Source organism: Somniosus microcephalus, unplaced genomic scaffold (assembly GCF_052327205.1).
Source record: "Somniosus microcephalus isolate GS21.2 unplaced genomic scaffold, FLI_Smic_1.0 unresolved_chr1, whole genome shotgun sequence".
Taxonomy (NCBI): Eukaryota; Metazoa; Chordata; class Chondrichthyes; order Squaliformes; family Somniosidae; genus Somniosus; species Somniosus microcephalus.
In genome coordinates this window covers 17,672,333-17,692,779 of record NW_028225179.1, presented here as the reverse complement: position 1 = coordinate 17,692,779, position 20,447 = coordinate 17,672,333, and the positions used below count along the sequence as shown (strand labels likewise).

The 20,447-nt window shown below is 45.5% G+C and overlaps 18 non-coding genes across 18 annotated transcripts; 5 read left to right on the top strand and 13 right to left on the bottom strand.

Annotated features, from left to right (window-relative positions):
* Positions 1-939: 939 nt before the first annotated feature.
* trnar-ucg (transfer RNA arginine (anticodon UCG)) lies at positions 940-1,030 on the bottom strand. Its single transcript is given in 2 exon segments — positions 940-975; positions 994-1,030. It is a non-coding gene; the product is annotated as a tRNA-Arg (tRNA).
* Positions 1,031-2,555: 1,525 nt separating this feature from the next.
* Positions 2,556-2,646, bottom strand: trnar-ucg (transfer RNA arginine (anticodon UCG)). The gene is given in 2 exon segments: positions 2,556-2,591; positions 2,610-2,646. It is a non-coding gene; the product is annotated as a tRNA-Arg (tRNA).
* A 1,524-nt stretch (positions 2,647-4,170) lies between these two features.
* trnar-ucg (transfer RNA arginine (anticodon UCG)) lies at positions 4,171-4,261 on the bottom strand. The gene is given in 2 exon segments: positions 4,171-4,206; positions 4,225-4,261. It is a non-coding gene; the product is annotated as a tRNA-Arg (tRNA).
* Positions 4,262-4,441: 180 nt separating this feature from the next.
* trnap-agg (transfer RNA proline (anticodon AGG)) lies at positions 4,442-4,532 on the top strand. Its single transcript is given in 2 exon segments — positions 4,442-4,477; positions 4,497-4,532. It is a non-coding gene; the product is annotated as a tRNA-Pro (tRNA).
* Positions 4,533-5,789: 1,257 nt separating this feature from the next.
* On the bottom strand, positions 5,790-5,880 carry trnar-ucg (transfer RNA arginine (anticodon UCG)). The gene is given in 2 exon segments: positions 5,790-5,825; positions 5,844-5,880. It is a non-coding gene; the product is annotated as a tRNA-Arg (tRNA).
* Positions 5,881-7,406: 1,526 nt separating this feature from the next.
* Positions 7,407-7,497, bottom strand: trnar-ucg (transfer RNA arginine (anticodon UCG)). Its single transcript is given in 2 exon segments — positions 7,407-7,442; positions 7,461-7,497. It is a non-coding gene; the product is annotated as a tRNA-Arg (tRNA).
* A 1,525-nt stretch (positions 7,498-9,022) lies between these two features.
* Positions 9,023-9,113, bottom strand: trnar-ucg (transfer RNA arginine (anticodon UCG)). Its single transcript is given in 2 exon segments — positions 9,023-9,058; positions 9,077-9,113. It is a non-coding gene; the product is annotated as a tRNA-Arg (tRNA).
* Positions 9,114-9,293: 180 nt separating this feature from the next.
* On the top strand, positions 9,294-9,384 carry trnap-agg (transfer RNA proline (anticodon AGG)). Its single transcript is given in 2 exon segments — positions 9,294-9,329; positions 9,349-9,384. It is a non-coding gene; the product is annotated as a tRNA-Pro (tRNA).
* Positions 9,385-10,639: 1,255 nt separating this feature from the next.
* trnar-ucg (transfer RNA arginine (anticodon UCG)) lies at positions 10,640-10,730 on the bottom strand. The gene is given in 2 exon segments: positions 10,640-10,675; positions 10,694-10,730. It is a non-coding gene; the product is annotated as a tRNA-Arg (tRNA).
* A 179-nt stretch (positions 10,731-10,909) lies between these two features.
* On the top strand, positions 10,910-11,000 carry trnap-agg (transfer RNA proline (anticodon AGG)). Its single transcript is given in 2 exon segments — positions 10,910-10,945; positions 10,965-11,000. It is a non-coding gene; the product is annotated as a tRNA-Pro (tRNA).
* A 1,255-nt stretch (positions 11,001-12,255) lies between these two features.
* trnar-ucg (transfer RNA arginine (anticodon UCG)) lies at positions 12,256-12,346 on the bottom strand. The gene is given in 2 exon segments: positions 12,256-12,291; positions 12,310-12,346. It is a non-coding gene; the product is annotated as a tRNA-Arg (tRNA).
* A 180-nt stretch (positions 12,347-12,526) lies between these two features.
* trnap-agg (transfer RNA proline (anticodon AGG)) lies at positions 12,527-12,617 on the top strand. The gene is given in 2 exon segments: positions 12,527-12,562; positions 12,582-12,617. It is a non-coding gene; the product is annotated as a tRNA-Pro (tRNA).
* A 1,255-nt stretch (positions 12,618-13,872) lies between these two features.
* On the bottom strand, positions 13,873-13,963 carry trnar-ucg (transfer RNA arginine (anticodon UCG)). Its single transcript is given in 2 exon segments — positions 13,873-13,908; positions 13,927-13,963. It is a non-coding gene; the product is annotated as a tRNA-Arg (tRNA).
* Positions 13,964-15,488: 1,525 nt separating this feature from the next.
* trnar-ucu (transfer RNA arginine (anticodon UCU)) lies at positions 15,489-15,579 on the bottom strand. The gene is given in 2 exon segments: positions 15,489-15,524; positions 15,543-15,579. It is a non-coding gene; the product is annotated as a tRNA-Arg (tRNA).
* A 1,525-nt stretch (positions 15,580-17,104) lies between these two features.
* trnar-ucg (transfer RNA arginine (anticodon UCG)) lies at positions 17,105-17,195 on the bottom strand. The gene is given in 2 exon segments: positions 17,105-17,140; positions 17,159-17,195. It is a non-coding gene; the product is annotated as a tRNA-Arg (tRNA).
* Positions 17,196-17,375: 180 nt separating this feature from the next.
* Positions 17,376-17,466, top strand: trnap-agg (transfer RNA proline (anticodon AGG)). The gene is given in 2 exon segments: positions 17,376-17,411; positions 17,431-17,466. It is a non-coding gene; the product is annotated as a tRNA-Pro (tRNA).
* A 1,255-nt stretch (positions 17,467-18,721) lies between these two features.
* On the bottom strand, positions 18,722-18,812 carry trnar-ucg (transfer RNA arginine (anticodon UCG)). Its single transcript is given in 2 exon segments — positions 18,722-18,757; positions 18,776-18,812. It is a non-coding gene; the product is annotated as a tRNA-Arg (tRNA).
* Positions 18,813-20,337: 1,525 nt separating this feature from the next.
* trnar-ucg (transfer RNA arginine (anticodon UCG)) lies at positions 20,338-20,428 on the bottom strand. Its single transcript is given in 2 exon segments — positions 20,338-20,373; positions 20,392-20,428. It is a non-coding gene; the product is annotated as a tRNA-Arg (tRNA).
* Positions 20,429-20,447: the final 19 nt, after the last annotated feature.

Genomic DNA, 20,447 nt, shown 5'->3' with positions numbered 1-20,447 from the left:
ATTTTTCCATTTATCTCCGTCATTTCTCTCCAGCCAAATGACCTGAGTGTAGGTGTCAGCCGTGGCTCAGCTGCAGCCAAGTCAAGCAGCACTCCAGAGATTTGAGCACATAATCCAGGCTGACACTCCAGTGCAGTACTGAGGTAGTGCTGCACTGTTGGTGCCCCCGTCTTGCTGGTAAGACGTTAAACCGGGCCCTCCGATCCCATGAGAGTATGCCGAAAAGAACGAGGATTTCTCGCCCATTATTTAGCTCTCATCCAAAGACACTAAAACAGAAAATCTCTTCATTAAGGTTGATCAATATTTTTGAAATTACATTGCCTCCTGAAGGAGAAATTTATGTTTCTGCTCCCTAAACATTTGCCTCTGGTCCCGCTACTCTTTCATTCGGTGACAATCTCAGCAGAAGAAAGGAGGAGTTCGGCAATCTCCGAATCACGATCACTGCTCCACATTCATTCAAGATGTTGAAGAATTGCAGTGGTCTCTTTTAATTTTAACAAGATATGAGTAATGCATGGGGCACAGACCAGGAGCACCAGGGCGATTCTGACGAAATTGCATTTGACAGTTTATTTTAGGCAAGTTTCAGTTAAAAGCTCGGAAAGGGTGCCAGTATCAAACGTAATAACGACGAGGATGGGATCCGCATTCTCGATGAACAGTCCATCGCCTCAACCTCTCGGCCACCTCGTCTCAACCATGCACTGCTCTCAGCCATTCCATTTCCTGGTTTTTGCATCTAAGCAGAAATACCCTGAAAGAAAGTCCACTTCACCGCTTATCCTGCCCATGCACACAGATCTACAATGTTGAAAATGGACAATCAGCTTAATGTAAGCAAAAGGCCTTCCGCTGCTTCAGTTGAGGGACTGTCAAAAATGGTTGGTTTGAAGCCAAATTCAGAACAGAAAAAGTGTCGCTAATTTAATTGAACGACCGCGGCAGGACTCGAACCTGCAATCGTCTGATAACTGAAAAACCTCGCAACCGAAGTCAGACGCCTTATCCATTAGGCCACGCGGCCACTGATGCGGCTGTACCTCTTTTTATGGGGAGAATTGTGAGCAGATTCAATTAAAATGCTCGCAAAAAGAAGCGGATTGAGGAAAAGATAAACATATTTTAACTGAATGAACAGGACTTCTGCGAGCTGGGTTTGCACCAGCTCAAGGAATCGCAATGCAACTTGAAACATAACATCGGCGGCTCGTTGGTCTAGGGGTGTGATTCTCGCTTAGGGAATTTCTGTGGCTTAAAATGCGAGAGGTCCCGGGTTCAAATCCCGGACGAGCCCAGTCACATTTAGTTAAACTCAACACCTCAGTCATGAAAGCTGAAATCGCTCTACTTTAAAAAAAACAGAATGATCCGGGACTGTGAGCTCTGCCATTTTAAACAGACACAGAATGAGCCGGGACTGTTAGCACTCCCGGTTTAAACAGACCCAGAGTGATTAACAACTGACCACGAGCCATTCCATTAAAGACAGGCCTGATTTTCAATGCTTAAGAAAGCGATGGCAACATAAATCGCACTGTTTCTATAATAGGCGGCCGATTACAATGCCCGCTCTTCTGTTGGATGACAAATTGAAGGTTTATTCCATTATAATTTTTCCATTTATCTCCGTCATTTCTCTCCAGCCAAATGACCTGAGTGTCGGTGTCAGCCGTGGCTCAGCTGCAGCCAAGTCAAGCAGCACTCCAGAGATTTGAGCACATAATCCAGGCTGACACTCCAGTGCAGTACTGAGGTAGTGCTGCACTGTTGGTGCCCCCGTCTTGCTGGTAAGACGTTAAACCGGGCCCTCCGATCCCATGAGAGTATGCCGAAAAGAACGAGGATTTCTCGCCCATTATTTAGCTCTCATCCAAAGACACTAAAACAGAAAATCTCTTCATTAAGGTTGATCAATATTTTTGTAATTACATTGCCTCCTGAAGGAGAAATTTATGTTTCTGCTCCCTAAACATTTGCCTCTGGTCCCGCTACTCTTTCATTCGGTGACAATCTCAGCAGAAGAAAGGAGGAGTTCGGCAATCTCCGAATCACGATCACTGCTCCACATTCATTCAAGATGTTGAAGAATTGCAGTGGTCCCTTTTAATTTTAACAAGATATGAGTAATGCATGGGGCACAGACCAGGAGCACCAGGGCGATTCTGACGAAATTGCATTTGACAGTTTATTTTAGGCAAGTTTCAGTTAAAAGCTCGGAAAGGGTGCCAGTATCAAACGTAATAACGACGAGGATGGGATCCGCATTCTCGATGAACAGTCCATCGCATCAACCTCTCGGCCACCTCGTCTCAACCATGCACTGCTCTCAGCCATTCCATTTCCTGGTTTTTGCATCTAAGCAGAAATACCCTGAAAGAAAGTCCACTTCACCGCTTATCCTGCACATGCACACAGATCTACAATGTTGAAAATGGACAATCAGCTTAATGTAAGCAAAAGGCCTTCCGCTGCTTCAGTTGAGGGACTGTCAAAAATGGTTGGTTTGAAGCCAAATTCAGAACAGAAAAAGTGTCGCCAATTTAATTGAACGACCGCGGCAGGACTCGAACCTGCAATCGTCTGATAACTGAAAAACCTCGCAACCGAAGTCAGACGCCTTATCCATTAGGCCACGCGGCCACTGATGCGGCTGTACCTCTTTTTATGGGGAGAATTGTGAGCAGATTCAATTAAAATGCTCGCAAAAAGAAGCGGATTGAGGAAAAGATAAACATATTTTAACTGAATGAACAGGACTTCTGCGAGCTGGGTTTGCACCAGCTCAAGGAATCGCAATGCAACTTGAAATATAACATCGGCGGCTCGTTGGTCTAGGGGTGTGATTCTCGCTTAGGGAATTTCTGTGGCTTAAAATGCGAGAGGTCCCGGGTTCAAATCCCGGACGAGCCCAGTCACATTTAGTTAAACTCAACACCTCAGTCATGAAAGCTGAAATCGCTCTACTTTAAAAAAACAGAATGATCCGGGACTGTGAGCTCTGCCATTTTAAACAGACACAGAATGAGCCGGGACTGTTAGCACTCCCGGTTTAAACAGACCCAGAGTGATTAACAACTGACCACGAGCCATTCCATTAAAGACAGGCCTGATTTTCAATGCTTAAGAAAGCGATGGCAACATAAATCGGACTGTTTCTATAATAGGCGGCCGATTACAATGCCCGCTCTTCTGTTGGACGACAAATTGAAGGTTTACTCCATCATAATTTTTCCATTTATCTCCGTCATTTCTCTCCAGCCAAATGACCTAAGTGTAGGTGTCAGCCGTGGCTCAGCTGCAGCCAAGTCAAGCAGCACTCCAGAGATTTGAGCACATAATCCAGGCTGACACTCCAGTGCAGTACTGAGGTACTGCTGCACTGTTGGTGCCCCCGTCTTGCTGGTAAGACGTTAAACCGGGCCCTCCGATCCCATGAGAGTACGCCGAAAAGAACGAGGATTTCTCGCCCATTATTTAGCTCTCATCCAAAGACACTAAAACAGAAAATCTCTTCATTAAGGTTGATCAATATTTTTGAAATTACATTGCCTCCTGAAGGAGAAATTTATGTTTCTGCTCCCTAAACATTTGCCTCTGGTCCCGCTACTCTTTCATTCGGTGACAATCTCAGCAGAAGAAAGGAGGAGTTCGACAATCTCCGAATCACGATCACTGCTCCACATTCATTCAAGATGTTGAAGAATTGCAGTGGTCTCTTTTAATTTTAACAAGATATGAGTAATGCATGGGGCACAGACCAGGAGCACCAGGGCGATTCTGACGAAATTGCATTTGAAAGTTTATTTTAGGCAAGTGCCAGTTAAAAGCTCGGAAAGGGTACCAGTATCAAACGTAATAACGACGAGGATGGGTTCTGCATTCTCGATGAACAGTCCATCGCCTCAACCTCTCGGCCACCTCGTCTCAACCATGCACTGCTCTCAGCCATTCCATTTCCTGGTTTTTGCATCCAAGCAGAAATACCCTGAAAGAAAGTCCACTTCACCGCTTATCCTGCCCATGCACACAGATCTACAATGTTGAAAATGTACAATCAGCTTAATGTAAGCAAAAGGCCTTCCGCTGCTTCAGTTGAGGGACTGTCAAAAATGGTTGGTTTGAAGCCAGATTCAGAACAGAAAAAGTGTCGCCCAGTTAATTGAACGACCGCGGCAGGACTCGAACCTGCAATCGTCTGATAACTGAAAAACCTCGCAACCGAAGTCAGACGCCTTATCCATTAGGCCACGCGGCCACTGATGCGGCTGTACCTCTTTTTATGGGGAGAATTGTGAGCAGATTCAATTAAAATGCTCGCAAAAAGAAGCGGATTGAGGAAAAGATAAACATATTTTAACTGAATGAACAGGACTTCTGCGAGCTGGGTTTGCACCAGCGCAGGGAATCGCAATGCAACTTGAAACATAACATCGGCGGCTCGTTGGTCTAGGGGTATGATTCTCGCTTAGGGAATTATCTGTGGCTTAAAATGCGAGAGGTCCCGGGTTCAAATCCCGGACGAGCCCAGTCACATTCAGTTAAACTCAACACCTCAGTCATGAAAGCTGAAATCGCTCTACTTTATAAAAAAAACGGAATGATCCGGGACTGTGAGCTCTGCCATTTTAAACAGACACAGAGTGATCCGGGACTGTAAGCACTCCCGGTTTAAACAGACCCAGAGTGATGAACAACTGACCACGAGCCATTCCATTAAAGACAGGCCTGATTTTCAATGCTTAAGAAAGCGATGGCAACATAAATCGCACTGTTTCTATAATAGGCGGCCGATTACAATGCCCGCTCTTCTGTTGGACGACAAATTGAAGGTTTACTCCACTATAATTTTTCCATTTATCTCCGTCATTTCTCTCCAGCCAAATGACCTGAGTGTAGGTGTCAGCCGTGGCTCAGCTGCAGCCAAGTCAAGCAGCACTCCAGAGATTTGAGCACATAATCCAGGCTGACACTCCAGTGCAGTACTGAGGTAGTGCTGCACTGTTGGTGCCCCCGTCTTGCTGGTAAGACGTTAAACCGGGCCCTCCGATCCCATGAGAGTATGCCGAAAAGAACGAGGATTTCTCGCCCATTATTTAGCTCTCATCCAAAGACACTAAAACAGAAAATCTCTTCATTAAGGTTGATCAATATTTTTGAAATTACATTGCCTCCTGAAGGAGAAATTTATGTTTCTGCTCCCTAAACATTTGCCTCTGGTCCCGCTACTCTTTCATTCGGTGACAATCTCAGCAGAAGAAAGGAGGAGTTCGGCAATCTCCGAATCACGATCACTGCTCCACATTCATTCAAGATGTTGAAGAATTGCAGTGGTCTCTTTTAATTTTAACAAGATATGAGTAATGCATGGGGCACAGAGCAGGAGCACCAGGGCGATTCTGACGAAATTGCATTTGACAGTTTATTTTAGGCAAGTTTCAGTTAAAAGCTCGGAAAGGGTGCCAGTATCAAACGTAATAACGACGAGGATGGGATCCGCATTCTCGATGAACAGTCCATCGCCTCAAACTCTCGGCCACCTCGTCTCAACCATGCACTGCTCTCAGCCATTCCATTTCCTGGTTTTTGCATCTAAGCAGAAATACCCTGAAAGAAAGTCCACTTCACCGCTTATCCTGCCCATGCACACAGATCTACAATGTTGAAAATGGACAATCAGCTTAATGTAAGCAAAAGGCCTTCCGCTGCTTCAGTTGAGGGACTGTCAAAAATGGTTGGTTTGAAGCCAAATTCAGAACAGAAAAAGTGTCGCCAATTTAATTGAACGACCGCGGCAGGACTCGAACCTGCAATCGTCTGATAACTGAAAAACCTCGCAACCGAAGTCAGACGCCTTATCCATTAGGCCACGCGGCCACTGATGCGGCTGTACCTCTTTTTATGGGGAGAATTGTGAGCAGATTCAATTAAAATGCTCGCAAAAAGAAGCGGATTGAGGAAAAGATAAACATATTTTAACTGAATGAACAGGACTTCTGCGAGCTGGGTTTGCACGAGCTCAAGGAATCGCAATGCAACTTGAAACATAATATCGGCGGCTCGTTGGTCTAGGGGTATGATTCTCGCTTAGAGAATTATCTGTGGCTTAAAATGCGAGAGGTCCCGGATTCAAATCCCGGACGAGCCCAGTCACATTTAGTTAAACTCAACACCTCAGTCATGAAAGCTGAAATCGCTCTACTTTAAAAAAAACGGAATGATCCGGGACTGTGAGCTCTGCCATTTTAAACAGACACAGAGTGATCCGGGACTGTAAGCACTCCCGGTTTAAACAGACCCAGAGTGATGAACAACTGACCACGAGCCATTCCATTAAAGACAGGCCTGATTTTCAATGCTTAAGAAAGCGATGGCAACATAAATCGCACTGTTTCTATAATAGGCGGCCGATTACAATGCCCGCTCTTCTGTTGGACGACAAATTGAAGGTTTATTCCATTATAATTTTTCCATTTATCTCCGTCATTTCTCTCCAGCCAAATGACCTGAGTGTAGGTGTCAGCCGTGGCTCAGCTGCAGCCAAGTCAAGCAGCACTCCAGAGATTTGAGCACATAATCCAGGCTGACACTCCAGTGCAGTACTGAGGTACTGCTGCACTGTTGGTGCCCCCGTCTTGCTGGTAAGACGTTAAACCGGGCCCTCCGATCCCATGAGAGTACGCCGAAAAGAACGAGGATTTCTCGCCCATTATTTAGCTCTCATCCAAAGACACTAAAACAGAAAATCTCTTCATTAAGGTTGATCAATATTTTTGAAATTACATTGCCTCCTGAAGGAGAAATTTATGTTTCTGCTCCCTAAACATTTGCCTCTGGTCCCGCTACTCTTTCATTCGGTGACAATCTCAGCAGAAGAAAGGAGGAGTTCGACAATCTCCGAATCACGATCACTGCTCCACATTCATTCAAGATGTTGAAGAATTGCAGTGGTCTCTTTTAATTTTAACAAGATATGAGTAATGCATGGGGCACAGACCAGGAGCACCAGGGCGATTCTGACGAAATTGCATTTGAAAGTTTATTTTAGGCAAGTTCCAGTTAAAAGCTCGGAAAGGGTACCAGTATCAAACGTAATAACGACGAGGATGGGTTCTGCATTCTCGATGAACAGTCCATCGCCTCAACCTCTCGGCCACCTCGTCTCAACCATGCACTGCTCTCAGCCATTCCATTTCCTGGTTTTTGCATCCAAGCAGAAATACCCTGAAAGAAAGTCCACTTCACCGCTTATCCTGCCCATGCACACAGATCTACAATGTTGAAAATGTACAATCAGCTTAATGTAAGCAAAAGGCCTTCCGCTGCTTCAGTTGAGGGACTGTCAAAAATGGTTGGTTTGAAGCCAGATTCAGAACAGAAAAAGTGTCGCCCAGTTAATTGAACGACCGCGGCAGGACTCGAACCTGCAATCGTCTGATAACTGAAAAACCTCGCAACCGAAGTCAGACGCCTTATCCATTAGGCCACGCGGCCACTGATGCGGCTGTACCTCTTTTTATGGGGAGAATTGTGAGCAGATTCAATTAAAATGCTCGCAAAAAGAAGCGGATTGAGGAAAAGATAAACATATTTTAACTGAATGAACAGGACTTCTGCGAGCTGGGTTTGCACCAGCTCAAGGAATCGCAATGCAACTTGAAACATAACATCGGCGGCTCGTTGGTCTAGGGGTGTGATTCTCGCTTAGGGAATTTCTGTGGCTTAAAATGCGAGAGGTCCCGGGTTCAAATCCCGGACGAGCCCAGTCACATTTAGTTAAACTCAACACCTCAGTCATGAAAGCTGAAATCGCTCTACTTTAAAAAAAACAGAATGATCCGGGACTGTGAGCTCTGCCATTTTAAACAGACACAGAATGAGCCGGGACTGTTAGCACTCCCGGTTTAAACAGACCCAGAGTGATTAACAACTGACCACGAGCCATTCCATTAAAGACAGGCCTGATTTTCAATGCTTAAGAAAGCGATGGCAACATAAATCGCACTGTTTCTATAATAGGTGGCCGATTACAATGCCCGCTCTTCTGTTGGACGACAAATTGAAGGTTTACTCCACTATAATTTTTCCATTTATCTCCGTCATTTCTCTCCAGCCAAATGACCTGAGTGTCGGTGTCAGCCGTGGCTCAGCTGCAGCCAAGTCAAGCAGCACTCCAGAGATTTGAGCACATAATCCAGGCTGACACTCCAGTGCAGTACTGAGGTAGTGCTGCACTGTTGGTGCCCCCGTCTTGCTGGTAAGACGTTAAACCGGGCCCTCCGATCCCATGAGAGTATGCCGAAAAGAACGAGGATTTCTCGCCCATTATTTAGCTCTCATCCAAAGACACTAAAACAGAAAATCTCTTCATTAAGGTTGATCAATATTTTTGAAATTACATTGCCTCCTGAAGGAGAAATTTATGTTTCTGCTCCCTAAACATTTGCCTCTGGTCCCGCTACTCTTTCATTCGGTGACAATCTCAGCAGAAGAAAGGAGGAGTTCGGCAATCTCCGAATCACGATCACTGCTCCACATTCATTCAAGATGTTGAAGAATTGCAGTGGTCCCTTTTAATTTTAACAAGATATGAGTAATGCATGGGGCACAGACCAGGAGCACCAGGGCGATTCTGACGAAATTGCATTTGACAGTTTATTTTAGGCAAGTTTCAGTTAAAAGCTCGGAAAGGGTGCCAGTATCAAACGTAATAACGACGAGGATGGGATCCGCATTCTCGATGAACAGTCCATCGCCTCAAACTCTCGGCCACCTCGTCTCAACCATGCACTGCTCTCAGCCATTCCATTTCCTGGTTTTTGCATCTAAGCAGAAATACCCTGAAAGAAAGTCCACTTCACCGCTTATCCTGCCCATGCACACAGATCTACAATGTTGAAAATGGACAATCAGCTTAATGTAAGCAAAAGGCCTTCCGCTGCTTCAGTTGAGGGACTGTCAAAAATGGTTGGTTTGAAGCCAGATTCAGAACAGAAAAAGTGTCGCCCAGTTAATTGAACGACCGCGGCAGGACTCGAACCTGCAATCGTCTGATAACTGAAAAACCTCGCAACCGAAGTCAGACGCCTTATCCATTAGGCCACGCGGCCACTGATGCGGCTGTACCTCTTTTTATGGGGAGAATTGTGAGCAGATTCAATTAAAATGCTCGCAAAAAGAAGCGGATTGAGGAAAAGATAAACATATTTTAACTGAATGAACAGGACTTCTGCGAGCTGGGTTTGCACCAGCGCAGGGAATCGCAATGCAACTTGAAACATAACATCGGCGGCTCGTTGGTCTAGGGGTATGATTCTCGCTTAGGGAATTATCTGTGGCTTAAAATGCGAGAGGTCCCGGGTTCAAATCCCGGACGAGCCCAGTCACATTTAGTTAAACTCAACACCTCAGTCATGAAAGCTGAAATCGCTCTACTTTAAAAAAAACGGAATGATCCGGGACTGTGAGCTCTGCCATTTTAAACAGACACAGAGTGATCCGGGACTGTAAGCACTCCCGGTTTAAACAGACCCAGAGTGATGAACAACTGACCACGAGCCATTCCATTAAAGACAGGCCTGATTTTCAATGCTTAAGAAAGCGATGGCAACATAAATCGCACTGTTTCGATAATAGGCGGCCGATTACAATGCCCGCTCTTCTGTTGGACGACAAATTGAAGGTTTACTCCACTATAATTTTTCCATTTATCTCCGTCATTTCTCTCCAGCCAAATGACCTGAGTGTAGGTGTCAGCCGTGGCTCAGCTGCAGCCAAGTCAAGCAGCACTCCAGAGATTTGAGCACATAATCCAGGCTGACACTCCAGTGCAGTACTGAGGTAGTGCTGCACTGTTGGTGCCCCCGTCTTGCTGGTAAGACGTTAAACCGGGCCCTCCGATCCCATGAGAGTATGCCGAAAAGAACGAGGATTTCTCGCCCATTATTTAGCTCTCATCCAAAGACACTAAAACAGAAAATCTCTTCATTAAGGTTGATCAATATTTTTGAAATTACATTGCCTCCTGAAGGAGAAATTTATGTTTCTGCTCCCTAAACATTTGCCTCTGGTCCCGCTACTCTTTCATTCGGTGACAATCTCAGCAGAAGAAAGGAGGAGTTCGGCAATCTCCGAATCACGATCACTGCTCCACATTCATTCAAGATGTTGAAGAATTGCAGTGGTCTCTTTTAATTTTAACAAGGTATGAGCAATGCATGGGGCACAGACCAGGAGCACCAGGGCGATTCTGACGAAATTGCATTTGAAAGTTTATTTCAGGCAAGTTTCAATTAAAAGCTCGGAAAGGGTACCAGTATCAAACGTAATAACGACGAGGATGGGATCCGCATTCTCGATGAACAGTCCATCGCCTCAACCTCTCGGCCACCTCGTCTCAACCATGCACTGCTCTCAGCCATTCCATTTCCTGGTTTTTGCATCTAAGCAGAAATACCCTGAAAGAAAGTCCACTTCACCGCTTATCCTGCCCATGCACACAGATCTACAATGTTGAAAATGTACAATCAGCTTAATGTAAGCAAAAGGCCTTCCGCTGCTTCAGTTGAGGGACTGTCAAAAATGGTTGGTTTGAAGCCAGATTCAGAACAGAAAAAGTGTCGCCCAGTTAATTGAACGACCGCGGCAGGACTCGAACCTGCAATCGTCTGATAACTGAAAAACCTCGCAACCGAAGTCAGACGCCTTATCCATTAGGCCACGCGGCCACTGATGCGGCTGTACCTCTTTTTATGGGGAGAATTTGAGCAGATTCAATTAAAATGCTCGCAAAAAGAAGCGGATTGAGGAAAAGATAAACATATTTTAACTGAATGAACAGGACTTCTGCGAGCTGGGTTTGCACCAGCGCAGGGAATCGCAATGCAACTTGAAACATAACATCTGCGGCTCGTTGGTCTAGGGGTATGATTCTCGCTTAGGGAATTATCTGTGGCTTAAAATGCGAGAGGTCCCGGGTTCAAATCCCGGACGAGCCCAGTCACATTTAGTTAAACTCAACACCTCAGTCATGAAAGCTGAAATCGCTCTACTTTAAAAAAAACGGAATGATCCGGGACTGTGAGCTCTGCCATTTTAAACAGACACAGAGTGATCCGGGACTGTAAGCACTCCCGGTTTAAACAGACCCAGAGTGATGAACAACTGACCACGAGCCATTCCATTAAAGACAGGCCTGATTTTCAATGCTTAAGAAAGCGATGGCAACATAAATCGCACTGTTTCTATAATAGGCGGCCGATTACAATGCCCGCTCTTCTGTTGGACGACAAATTGAAGGTTTACTCCATTATAATTTTTCCATTTATGTCCGTCATTTCTCTCCAGCCAAATGACCTGAGTGTAGGTGTCAGCCGTGGCTCAGCTGCAGCCAAGTCAAGCAGCACTCCAGAGATTTGAGCACATAATCCAGGCTGACACTCCAGTGCAGTGGTGAGGTAGTGCTGCACTGTTGGTGCCCCCGTCTTGCTGGTAAGACGTTAAACCGGGCCCTGCGATCCCATGAGAGTATGCCGAAAAGAACGAGGATTTCTCGCCCATTATTTAGCTCTCATCCAAAGACACTAAAACAGAAAATCTCTTCATTAAGGTTGATCAATATTTTTGAAATTACATTGCCTCCTGAAGGAGAAATTTATGTTTCTGCTCCCTAAGCATTTGCCTCTGGTCCCGCTACTCTTTCATTCGGTGACAATCTCAGCAGAAGAAAGGAGGAGTTCGACAATCTCCGAATCACGATCACTGCTCCACATTCATTCAAGATGTTGAAGAATTGCAGTGGTCTCTTTTAATTTTAACAAGGTATGAGTAATGCATGGGGCACAGACCAGGAGCACCAGGGCGATTCTGACGAAATTGCATTTGAAAGTTTATTTTAGGCAAGTTTCAGTTAAAAGCTCGGAAAGGGTACCAGTATCAAACGTAATAACGACGAGGATGGGATCCGCATTCTCGATGAACAGTCCATCGCCTCAACCTCTCGGCCACCTCGTCTCAACCATGCACTGCTCTCAGCCATTCCATTTCCTGGTTTTTGCATCCAAGCAGAAATACCCTGAAAGAAAGTCCACTTCACCGCTTATCCTGCCCATGCACACAGATCTACAATGTTGAAAATGTACAATCAGCTTAATGTAAGCAAAAGGCCTTCCGCTGCTTCAGTTGAGGGACTGTCAAAAATGGTTGGTTTGAAGCCAGATTCAGAACAGAAAAAGTGTCGCTCAGTTAATTGAACGACCGCGGCAGGACTCGAACCTGCAATCGTCTGATAACTGAAAAACCTCGCAACCGAAGTCAGACGCCTTATCCATTAGGCCACGCGGCCACTGATGCGGCTGTACCTCTTTTTATGGGGAGAATTGTGAGCAGATTCAATTAAAATGCTCGCAAAAAGAAGCGGATTGAGGAAAAGATAAACATATTTTAACTGAATGAACAGGACTTCTGCGAGCTGGGTTTGCACCAGCGCAGGGAATCGCAATGCAACTTGAAACATAACATCGGCGGCTCGTTGGTCTAGGGGTATGATTCTCGCTTAGGGAATTATCTGTGGCTTAAAATGCGAGAGGTCCCGGGTTCAAATCCCGGACGAGCCCAGTCACATTTAGTTAAACTCAACACCTCAGTCATGAAAGCTGAAATCGCTCTACTTTAAAAAAAACGGAATGATCCGGGACTGTGAGCTCTGCCATTTTAAACAGACACAGAGTGATCCGGGACTGTAAGCACTCCCGGTTTAAACAGACCCAGAGTGATGAACAACTGACCACGAGCCATTCCATTAAAGACAGGCCTGATTTTCAATGCTTAAGAAAGCGATGGCAACATAAATCGCACTGTTTCTATAATAGGCGGCCGATTACAATGCCCGCTCTTCTGTTGGACGACAAATTGAAGGTTTACTCCACTATAATTTTTCCATTTATCTCCGTCATTTCTCTCCAGCCAAATGACCTGAGTGTAGGTGTCAGCCGTGGCTCAGCTGCAGCCAAGTCAAGCAGCACTCCAGAGATTTGAGCACATAATCCAGGCTGACACTCCAGTGCAGTACTGAGGTAGTGCTGCACTGTTGGTGCCCCCGTCTTGCTGGTAAGACGTTAAACCGGGCCCTCCGATCCCATGAGAGTATGCCGAAAAGAACGAGGATTTCTCGCCCATTATTTAGCTCTCATCCAAAGACACTAAAACAGAAAATCTCTTCATTAAGGTTGATCAATATTTTTGAAATTACATTGCCTCCTGAAGGAGAAATTTATGTTTCTGCTCCCTAAACATTTGCCTCTGGTCCCGCTACTCTTTCATTCGGTGACAATCTCAGCAGAAGAAAGGAGGAGTTCGGCAATCTCCGAATCACGATCACTGCTCCACATTCATTCAAGATGTTGAAGAATTGCAGTGGTCTCTTTTAATTTTAACAAGATATGAGTAATGCATGGGGCACAGACCAGGAGCACCAGGGTGATTCTGACGAAATTGCATTTGACAGTTTATTTTAGGCAAGTTTCAGTTAAAAGCTCGGAAAGGGTGCCAGTATCAAACGTAATAACGACGAGGATGGGATCCGCATTCTCGATGAACAGTCCATCGCCTCAACCTCTCGGCCACCTCGTCTCAACCATGCACTGCTCTCAGCCATTCCATTTCCTGGTTTTTGCATCTAAGCAGAAATACCCTGAAAGAAAGTCCACTTCACCGCTTATCCTGCCCAGGCACACAGATCTACAATGTTGAAAATGGACAATCAGCTTAATGTAAGCAAAAGGCCTTCCGCTGCTTCAGTTGAGGGACTGTCAAAAATGGTTGGTTTGAAGCCAAATTCAGAACAGAAAAAGTGTCGCCAATTTAATTGAACGACCGCGGCAGGACTCGAACCTGCAATCGTCTGATAACTGAAAAACCTCGCAACCGAAGTCAGACGCCTTATCCATTAGGCCACGCGGCCACTGATGCGGCTGCACCTCTTTTTATGGGGAGAATTGTGAGCAGATTCAATTAAAATGCTCGCAAAAAGAAGCGGATTGAGGAAAAGATAAACATATTTTAACTGAATGAACAGGACTTCTGCGAGCTGGGTTTGCACCAGCTCAAGGAATCGCAATGCAACTTGAAACATAACATCGGCGGCTCGTTGGTCTAGGGGTGTGATTCTCGCTTAGGGAATTTCTGTGGCTTAAAATGCGAGAGGTCCCGGGTTCAAATCCCGGACGAGCCCAGTCACATTTAGTTAAACTCAACACCTCAGTCATGAAAGCTGAAATCGCTCTACTTTAAAAAAAACAGAATGATCCGGGACTGTGAGCTCTGCCATTTTAAACAGACACAGAATGAGCCGGGACTGTTAGCACTCCCGGTTTAAACAGACCCAGAGTGATTAACAACTGACCACGAGCCATTCCATTAAAGACAGGCCTGATTTTCAATGCTTAAGAAAGCGATGGCAACATAAATCGGACTGTTTCTATAATAGGCGGCCGATTACAATGCCCGCTCTTCTGTTGGACGACAAATTGAAGGTTTACTCCATCATAATTTTTCCATTTATCTCCGTCATTTCTCTCCAGCCAAATGACCTGAGTGTAGGTGTCAGCCGTGGCTCAGCTGCAGCCAAGTCAAGCAGCACTCCAGTGATTTGAGCACATAATCCAGGCTGACACTCCAGTGCAGTACTGAGGTACTGCTGCACTGTTGGTGCCCCCGTCTTGCTGGTAAGACGTTAAACCGGGCCCTCCGATCCCATGAGAGTATGCCGAAAAGAACGAGGATTTCTCGCCCATTATTTAGCTCTCATCCAAAGACACTAAAACAGAAAATCTCTTCATTAAGGTTGATCAATATTTTTGAAATTACATTGCCTCCTGAAGGAGAAATTTATGTTTCTGCTCCCTAAACATTTGCCTCTGGTCCCGCTACTCTTTCATTCGGTGACAATCTCAGCAGAAGAAAGGAGGAGTTCGGCAATCTCCGAATCACGATCACTGCTCCACATTCATTCAAGATGTTGAAGAATTGCAGTGGTCTCTTTTAATTTTAACAAGATATGAGTAATGCATGGGGCACAGACCAGGAGCACCAGGGTGATTCTGACGAAATTGCATTTGACAGTTTATTTTAGGCAAGTTTCAGTTAAAAGCTCGGAAAGGGTGCCAGTATCAAACGTAATAACGACGAGGATGTGATCCGCATTCTCGATGAACAGTCCATCGCCTCAACCTCTCGGCCACCTCGTCTCAACCATGCACTGCTCTCAGCCATTCCATTTCCTGGTTTTTGCATCTAAGCAGAAATACCCTGAAAGAAAGTCCACTTCACCGCTTATCCTGCCCATGCACACAGATCTACAATGTTGAAAATGGACAATCAGCTTAATGTAAGCAAAAGGCCTTCCGCTGCTTCAGTTGAGGGACTGTCAAAAATGGTTGGTTTGAAGCCAAATTCAGAACAGAAAAAGTGTCGCCAATTTAATTGAACGACCGCGGCAGGACTCGAACCTGCAATCGTCTGATAACTGAAAAACCTCGCAACAGAAGTCAGACGCCTTATCCATTAGGCCACGCGGCCACTGATGCTGCTGTACCTCTTTTTATGGGGAGAATTGTGAGCAGATTCAATTAAAATGCTCGCAAAAAGAAGCGGATTGAGGAAAAGATAAACATATTTTAACTGAATGAACAGGACTTCTGCGAGCTGGGTTTGCACCAGCTCAAGGAATCGCAATGCAACTTGAAACATAACATCGGCGGCTCGTTGGTCTAGGGGTGTGATTCTCGCTTAGGGAATTTCTGTGGCTTAAAATGCGAGAGGTCCCGGGTTCAAATCCCGGACGAGCCCCGTCACATTTAGTTAAACTCAACACCTCAGTCATGAAAGCTGAAATCGCTCTACTTTAAAAAAAACAGAATGATCCGGGACTGTGAGCTCTGCCATTTTAAACAGACACAGAATGAGCCGGGACTGTTAGCACTCCCGGTTTAAACAGACCCAGAGTGATTAACAACTGACCACGAGCCATTCCATTAAAGACAGGCCTGATTTTCAATGCTTAAGAAAGCGATGGCAACATAAATCGGACTGTTTCTATAATAGGCGGCCGATTACAATGCCCGCTCTTCTGTTGGACGACAAATTGAAGGTTTACTCCACTATAATTTTTCCATTTATCTCCGTCATTTCTCTCCAGCCAAATGACCTGAGTGTAGGTGTCAGCCGTGGCTCAGCTGCAGCCAAGTCAAGCAGCACTCCAGAGATTTGAGCACATAATCCAGGCTGACACTCCAGTGCAGTACTGAGGTAGTGCTGCACTGTTGGTGCCCCCGTCTTGCTGGTAAGACGTTAAACCGGGCCCTCCGATCCCATGAGAGTATGCCGAAAAGAACGAGGATTTCTCGCCCATTATTTAGCTCTCATCCAAAGACACTAAAACAGAAAATCTCTTCATTAAGGTTGATCAATATTTTTGAAATTACATTGCCTCCTGAAGGAGAAATTTATGTTTCTGCTCCCTAAACATTTGCCTCTGGTCCCGCTACTCTTTCATTCGGTGACAATCTCAGCAGAAGAAAGGAGGAGTTCGACAATCTCCGAATCACGATCACTGCTCCACATTCATTCAAGATGTTGAAGAATTGCAGTGGTCTCTTTTAATTTTAACAAGATATGAGTAATGCATGGGGCACAGACCAGGAGCACCAGGGCGATTCTGACGAAATTGCATTTGAAAGTTTATTTTAGGCAAGTTCCAGTTAAAAGCTCGGAAAGGGTACCAGTATCAAACGTAATAACGACGAGGATGGGTTCCGCATTCTCGATGAACAGTCCATCGCCTCAACCTCTCGGCCACCTCGTCTCAACCATGCACTGCTCTCAGCCATTCCATTTCCTGGTTTTTGCATCCAAGCAGAAATACCCTGAAAGAAAGTCCACTTCACCGCTCATCCTGCCCATGCACACAGATCTACAATGTTGAAAATGTACAATCAGCTTAATGTAAGCAAAAGGCCTTCCGCTGCTTCAGTTGAGGGACTGTCAAAAATGGTTGGTTTGAAGCCAGATTCAGAACAGAAAAAGTGTCGCCCAGTTAATTGAACGACCGCGGCAGGACTCGAACCTGCAATCGTCTGATAACTGAAAAACCTCGCAACCGAAGTCAGACGCCTTATCCATTAGGCCACGCGGCCACTGATGCGGCTGTACCTCTTTTTATGGGGAGAATTGTGAGCAGATTCAATTAAAATGCTCGCAAAAAGAAGCGGATTGAGGAAAAGATAAACATATTTTAACTGAATGAACAGGACTTCTGCGAGCTGGGTTTGCACCAGCGCAGGGAATCGCAATGCAACTTGAAACATAACATCGGCGGCTCGTTGGTCTAGGGGTATGATTCTCGCTCAGGGAATTATCTGTGGCTTAAAATGCGAGAGGTCCCGGGTTCAAATCCCGGACGAGCCCAGTCACATTTAGTTAAACTCAACACCTCAGTCATGAAAGCTGAAATCGCTCTACTTTAAAAAAAACGGAATGATCCGGGACTGTGAGCTCTGCCATTTTAAACAGACACAGAGTGATCCGGGACTGTAAGCACTCCCGGTTTAAACAGACCCAGAGTGATGAACAACTGACCACGAGCCATTCCATTAAAGACAGGCCTGATTTTCAATGCTTAAGAAAGCGATGGCAACATAAATCGCACTGTTTCTATAATAGGCGGCCGATTACAATGCCCGCTCTTCTGTTGGACGACAAATTGAAGGTTTACTCCATTATAATTTTTCCATTTATCTCCGTCATTTCTCTCCAGCCAAATGACCTGAGTGTAGGTGTCAGCCGTGGCTCAGCTGCAGCCAAGTCAAGCAGCACTCCAGAGATTTGAGCACATAATCCAGGCTGACACTCCAGTGCAGTACTGAGGTAGTGCTGCACTGTTGGTGCCCCCGTCTTGCTGGTAAGACGTTAAACCGGGCCCTCCGATCCCATGAGAGTATGCCGAAAAGAACGAGGATTTCTCGCCCATTATTTAGCTCTCATCCAAAGACACTAAAACAGAAAATCTCTTCATTAAGGTTGATCAATATTTTTGAAATTACATTGCCTCCTGAAGGAGAAATTTATGTTTCTGCTCCCTAAACATTTGCCTCTGGTCCCGCTATTCTTTCATTCGGTGACAATCTCAGCAGAAGAAAGGAGGAGTTCGGCAATCTCCGAATCACGATCACTGCTCCACATTCATTCAAGATGTTGAAGAATTGCAGTGGTCTCTTTTAATTTTAACAAGATATGAGTAATGCATGGGGCACAGACCAGGAGCACCAGGGCGATTCTGACGAAATTGCATTTGACAGTTTATTTTAGGCAAGTTTCAGTTAAAAGCTCGGAAAGGGTGCCAGTATCAAACGTAATAACGACGAGGATGGGATCCGCATTCTCGATGAACAGTCCATCGCCTCAACCTCTCGGCCACCTCGTCTCAACCATGCACTGCTCTCAGCCATTCCATTTCCTGGTTTTTGCATCTAAGCAGAAATACCCTGAAAGAAAGTCCACTTCACCGCTTATCCTGCCCATGCACACAGATCTACAATGTTGAAAATGGACAATCAGCTTAATGTAAGCAAAAGGCCTTCCGCTGCTTCAGTTGAGGGACTGTCAAAAATGGTTGGTTTGAAGCCAAATTCAGAACAGAAAAAGTGTCGCCAATTTAATTGAACGACCGCGGCAGGACTCGAACCTGCAATCGTCTGATAACTGAAAAACCTCGCAACCGAAGTCAGACGCCTTATCCATTAGGCCACGCGGCCACTGATGCGGCTGTACCTCTTTTTATGGGGAGAATTGTGAGCAGATTCAATTAAAATGCTCGCAAAAAGAAGCGGATTGAGGAAAAGATAAACATATTTTAACTGAATGAACAGGACTTCTGCGAGCTGGGTTTGCACCAGCTCAAGGAATCGCAATGCAACTTGAAACATAACATCGGCGGCTCGTTGGTCTAGGGGTGCGATTCTCGCTTAGGGAATTTCTGTGGCTTAAAATGCGAGAGGTCCCGGGTTCAAATCCCGGACGAGCCCAGTCACATTTAGTTAAACTCAACACCTCAGTCATGAAAGCTGAAATCGCTCTACTTTAAAAAAAACAGAATGATCCGGGACTGTGAGCTCTGCCATTTTAAACAGACACAGAATGAGCCGGGACTGTTAGCACTCCCGGTTTAAACAGACCCAGAGTGATTAACAACTGACCACGAGCCATTCCATTAAAGACAGGCCTGATTTTCAATGCTTAAGAAAACGATGGCAACATAAATCGCACTGTTTCTATAATAGGCGGCCGATTACAATGCCCGCTCTTCTGTTGGACGACAAATTGAAGGTTTACTCCACTATAATTTTTCCATTTATCTCCGTCATTTCTCTCCAGCCAAATGACCTGAGTGTTGGTGTCAGCCGTGGCTCAGCTGCAGCCAAGTCAAGCAGCACTCCAGAGACTTGAGCACATAATCCAGGCTGACACTCCAGTGCAGTACTGAGGTAGTGCTGCACTGTTGGTGCCCCCGTCTTGCTGGTAAGACGTTAAACCGGGCCCTCCGATCCCATGAGAGTATGCCGAAAAGAACGAGGATTTCTCGCCCATTATTTAGCTCTCATCCAAAGACACTAAAACAGAAAATCTCTTCATTAAGGTTGATCAATATTTTTGAAATTACATTGCCTCCTGAAGGAGAAATTTATGTTTCTGCTCCCTAAACATTTGCCTCTGGTCCCGCTACTCTTTCATTCGGTGACAATCTCAGCAGAAGAAAGGAGGAGTTCGACAATCTCCGAATCACGATCACTGCTCCACATTCATTCAAGATGTTGAAGAATTGCAGTGGTCTCTTTTAATTTTAACAAGATATGAGTAATGCATTGGGCACAGACCAGGAGCACCAGGGCGATTCTGACGAAATTGCATTTGAAAGTTTATTTTAGGCAAGTTCCAGTTAAAAGCTCGGAAAGGGTACCAGTATCAAACGTAATAACGACGAGGATGGGTTCCGCATTCTCGATGAACAGTCCATCGCCTCAACCTCTCGGCCACCTCGTCTCAACCATGCACTGCTCTCAGCCATTCCATTTCCTGGTTTTTGCATCCAAGCAGAAATACCCTGAAAGAAAGTCCACTTCACCGCTTATCCTGCCCATGCACACAGATCTACAATGTTGAAAATGTACAATCAGCTTAATGTAAGCAAAAGGCCTTCCGCTGCTTCAGTTGAGGGACTGTCAAAAATGGTTGGTTTGAAGCCAGATTCAGAACAGAAAAAGTGTCGCCCAGTTAATTGAACGACCGCGGCAGGACTCGAACCTGCAATCGTCTGATAACTGAAAAACCTCGCAACCGAAGTCAGACGCCTTATCCATTAGGCCACGCGGCCACTGATGCGGCTGTACCTC